Source organism: Lathyrus oleraceus, chromosome 2, assembly GCF_024323335.1.
Source record: "Lathyrus oleraceus cultivar Zhongwan6 chromosome 2, CAAS_Psat_ZW6_1.0, whole genome shotgun sequence".
Classification (NCBI taxonomy): domain Eukaryota; kingdom Viridiplantae; phylum Streptophyta; class Magnoliopsida; order Fabales; family Fabaceae; genus Lathyrus; species Lathyrus oleraceus.
Window position 1 is genome coordinate 158848781 of NC_066580.1, and position 5190 is coordinate 158853970.

Genomic DNA, 5190 nt, shown 5'->3' on the forward strand with positions numbered 1-5190 from the left:
ATACCTCAAACAATTGCGCTCATATTAAAACATAAAAAAATAAAATATCATTCGCAAGGAAAATTTTAAAAACCTAAAAATAACAATCGTTAACAAAATTACCTTTCCATCCCAGACATGCCAACAAAAGGTTTGGGGGTTATAATTATTGGTCACTTTGATCCTCCTTATTTCTGATGACAAACATTTGTATTGTAAAATCAATTTCTCATTTGTGAGCATGGGACTATATTTAAATAAATAGGTCTCATTTTTCTTTTTTTGTCAAGTAAACTAGTGGCTGAAATTCAAGGTGAACAAGTAGGATGTTGTGAGTTCGAACCTGCACCCCTACAACCGATGTCCCTACGCAACTACCAACTAAGCTGACTTAACGAGAATTTATTCAATAAATAGTACTGATAAACATACCTCATTTTCATAGATGTGTCGGACACCCGCTTAATCATGTGCCAAAATATAATTAATTCAAAGAAGTAAATAATTAATTTAGTGACTTAGTTCGATTTTCGCTTCCTTAACTTAATTTAAGGTTTTACTTTGTTTCTTTATCTAATATACATTATTTTTTATTCCCTTAAAAACGATCCAATTAGCCAACTTGGTTATTTTTATTAAATTGTGAGTAATATGAAGACAATTTTCTATTTGATACTATGTTTTGATGATGACAAATATGTAGAAAGAATGTCAAAATTGTGTATGTTCAAGTCATGTTAAAGATGTCAAACTTTAATGGTTGTACCTGATTAAGATCAGGTTTTTATTCTAAAGGATTGAATATCAAGGTACAAATATGCAATTAATTATCTATAGACTATAAGTGCTAAAGCATATTCATCTAAATATATTCATTAAGTTTTTGCATTAATTTTTCAAAAAGCATCTTTTAACTTAGAAAAATTTCAATTTTCTTATGGTGACAATTGATTGTCACTAGGCTGCAATCGATTGTCATATCATTCTGCCAACAAAAAATTCAAGGTTGTAAGCATGACACTCGATTGTTGGGGTATGTGCAATCGATTGTCATAGTTCATTTTTGGAAACTTTTTAACGTTAAAGTTGATGCAATCGATTGTTATGGGAGGTGCAATATATATATATATATATATATATATATATATATATATATATATATATATATATATATATATAGAGAGAGAGAGAGAGAGAGAGAGAGAGAGAGAGAGAGAGAGAGAGAGAGAGAGAGAGAGAGAGAGAGAGAGAGAGAGAGAGAGAGAGAGAGAGAGAGAGAGAGAGAGAGAGAGAGAGAGAGAGAGAGAGAGAGAGAGAGAGAGAGAGAGAGAGAGAGAGAGAGAGAGAGAGAGAGAGAGAGAGAGAGAGAGAGAGAGAGAGAGAGAGAGAGAGAGAGAGAGAGAGAGAGAGAGAGAGAGAGAGAGAGAGAGAGAGAGAGAGAGAGAGAGATGATTATATATGTTTATGCATATTTACTTAAGATAAAATCTATTTTTTTCCTAAAATTTTCAAAACTTTTAACCATGCAATCGATTGTCATGCGTTTATCTTGCAAAAATGTTTAGAACAAAGAGTTTGTAAAAATTGTGACAATCGATTGTCACATAGGTGCAATCGATTGTCATGCACGCTTTCTTGAATTATTTTGAGACAAGATCCTTCAAATTTTTTAGGAAATCAATTGACAGGTTTATGCAATCGATTGTCATTGGGAAAACTTTCAATTTTTTTATCAAATTCTGGTACAATCAAATTGCTTTTCTCTCCAGTATAAAAGCTAAATATACATTCCCTCTTGTAACAAGCCCTAGCCGGCCCATTTTTCAGAAACTTCTCTCTCTCAAAGGCAAAAGAGGCACTACGTTTTCTACCAAAAGCTTCACTCTTTCAAAATTCATCTTCTCAAATTTTCTCAAGGCTCCATTAAAGGTTTGATTACTTTCTTCTTCAAAGTTGTCTCTCTTAAATAAAGGAAAGGAAAATGCCTCCTCTTCAAACTCAAGGTCTTCACTAATGAAGGTGTCAAGGCTTGTACCTTCTTCCAAACAAAGACAGCGATTTATGGATTTTTTTCAAAAAAAATACTCTCATTGCACCAAGGTTTGGTTGTCTTGGTAAATTTTATTCTACTTGCTTTAGTTTTCCTCTTCAACTAAGAAATAATATAATTGCTAAACTTATTGGAAGTTATGGAACATATTATCCTCATTTAGTTCGAATAATCTACATTAACACGAGCTTTAAGAAAGATAGGATAAGTTTAACAATGAATGGTGTCCATATCTCCTTATCAGTAAATGAGTTATGAGAATGGCTAGATATACCATATGAAGGTGTGGCAATTAAATTGAACATTTGATGCTCAATTACTTGTTTTTATGAAAAAGGACTTCTATTATGACACTGTTTAGGATATCTGAATTTGATTTTATTCAGAAAAGGAAAAAGATTGCTGAAAAGCTTCATGAATGCAACTCATGGTCAACATGTATCCTTACAATAGATGGTCAACTGATACATTATTATCAAGCTTATGTACTGGTACCGAAGTTCTTGAATCATTCTCTTACCGCTTACACTAAAATGCAACTTCTATATGCTATAAAGAACAATCATCAAGTCAACTGGCCATATGTGATTTTGCATCATATGGAAAATCAAAATGAGTTTTCAAAAGGCCTACCTTATGATTATTTTATATCAATAGTTTTTAGAAGGTGCAACATGAATATTACAAATGATAATCGTGTCGAAATGCATCTTCCTGAATATCACATTACTCCAAAACTCTGCAACAGTAAGATGGGAGTTCAGTATGACCCAATTTCTAAAACTATCAAGTATATTGATTATGAAACATAATAACCCTCCACTCCTCCTCCTCCTCCTCAATAACCTGCAGATGTTGCTCCCTTAAAACAAGATGTTATTGATGTTGTGAATCAAGGATTTGCAAGGATGGATCTTAACTTTTGTTTTATGCGAGAAGAATTTGGAAGGCGTTCTACAAGAATGGATCACCTTAAATCTTATCATAGTGAAGAGAGACCATATGACATGAAACAAGACTAAGATTTGACTTTGTTTTTTCTATTCTCTGAATTGTTCTTTTTATCTTTCAAGTACTATGTTTGATGTTTTTGTATTTCTTGAATTACGTTTCAAGTACTTTAAATAGTGTTTTTGTATTGTTTGACTGATGTTGGTTTGACTTCTATTTGGTTAAGTTGAAGTTTCATTATGAATGTTTGAATCTTGTATGGCTTTATTATATTTTGATGTTTCACCCATCTTTCCCTTCTTTTTGATAATGTCAAAAGGGGGAGAAGGATGAATATATGTTTGTGATTCATTGTTTCTATCTTCATCTAGGTTCTTGACAATGAAGAATTAAAGAATCTTGAAGTAAGGGGGGGTTACTTATCCTTGGGGGAGTTTTCCAGAAATTACACAAACATCATATATGGATTTGTCATTATCAAAAGGGGAAGATTGCGAAGATAATGTTTTGATAAAGACGAATATGTGGAAAGAAGGTTAAGATTGTGTATGTTCAAGTCAAGCTAAAGATGTCAAGCTTCAATGAATGTTTTTGATCAAGATCAAATTTTTATTACAAAGGATTGAATGATTATCAAGTTACAAATATGTAATTCATCATCTATGTACTATAAGTGCTCAAGCATATTCATCTAAAATCATTCATTAAGTTTTCAAAATGCATTTTTAACTTAGAAAAATTGCAATTTTCTTATGGTGACAAACGATTGTGACTAGGTTGCAATCAATTGACATATCATTCTGCCAGCCAAAAATTCAAGGTTCTAAGCATGACAATTGATTATTGGGGTATGTGCAATCGATTGTCATAGTTTATTTTTGGAAATTTTTGAACGTTAAAGTTGATGCAATCGATTGTCATGGGGTGTGCAATCGATTTTCATATAAAATTATTTGAAAAATTATGAAACTTATTGATATATATTCCTTGTACACTTTCATCAATGCCTATTCCAAACCAATGCCAATTAATCATAAACATTTTTAATCATTGTCATGATTTTCTAGAGGTGTCTTGTGCAATATAAATCGTAGAATTTTCGCTGTTAAATTCAATTATTCCAAAATATGTTCTAAATAATTCATTTGCATCAATTGTCATAAATTTCAAGAACTTTCTGCATTATTTTCAAATCATTCAGAGATAAGTTCTTAAGCACTCATTGTGTATATTTTGAATTATTATATTTGAAAGGGAAGAACCTTTGTTGGAATTTTATTGTGAATCAAAATTCTAATGTACTCATATTATTGGTTCAAAATTATCTATAACTTAGTTATATTTCTTGTTTCCAAGTTTGTGGAAACAAGTGTGTTCAAGAGAAAGTATGGTTCTTTCTCATTGTTGTAAAATTAGAAGGTGGCATGCCTTCTTGATTGTGTTAGAAAGTTAAGAGAGTCTTAGTGATAAACTGTAACATTCTCTAACATAGTGAAATCTCTCATGGGGTGTGAGGGGTTTGGAGTAATCTTGTTTGGAAAAAGTAACTAGGATATATTGTTGTGTTCTTTAATTTACTGCACTTTAGTTTTTAGTTTCTTATTCATTCATATATTTATAATTTAGAAAATTTACAAGAAATCAGAAAAGTCCATAAAATATCTAAAATGATCATTAAACCTAATTCACCCTCTAGGTTGAACGCAATACTTATAAGTAAAAACATTAAGTTGTTCTTATGTGACTATCCAACTAGTAAATGTTTTAAGTGTATTATCTGGAAAATATTCAAAAGACACGAGAACTGTGAACTCTATCATTATGTCAACGAAGCAAACAAACAAGATACAAAAAAGTGAACAAACAAACCCTAGAATCCCACAACATATTGTTGTGGTTGGAAGAAGGAAGACTCTTGATTGGAAGAATGAAGACTATCAATTCATCTTCATTCCTCAACATGTATAAAATTATCTTGCTAAAAATTTGATATGAACTTTTTTGTTTTTACATCTTTGTCTCACCGATTCTTTCTACATTATATTTATTTAGATTAAATGTGTCATGGATAAGAGGTTTGCATGTTTTTTGCATCATGTGATTGAATTTATCGAGTTTATAAAATCAAGTTACAATGGATTTGAATGTGTTAGGAAATGTGACCATGATTTCTAGTTCTACATTGAAATGTTGGTTGGTTTTAAAGTATT

General features: G+C 31.1%; 1 long non-coding RNA gene across 1 annotated transcript; it reads left to right on the top strand.

Moving 5' to 3' along the window:
* Positions 1 to 1577: 1577 nt before the first annotated feature.
* Positions 1578 to 3698, top strand: LOC127118660 (uncharacterized). The gene is made up of 2 exons (XR_007802289.1): positions 1578 to 2079; positions 2416 to 3698. It is a non-coding gene; the product is annotated as an uncharacterized LOC127118660 (long non-coding RNA).
* Positions 3699 to 5190: the final 1492 nt, after the last annotated feature.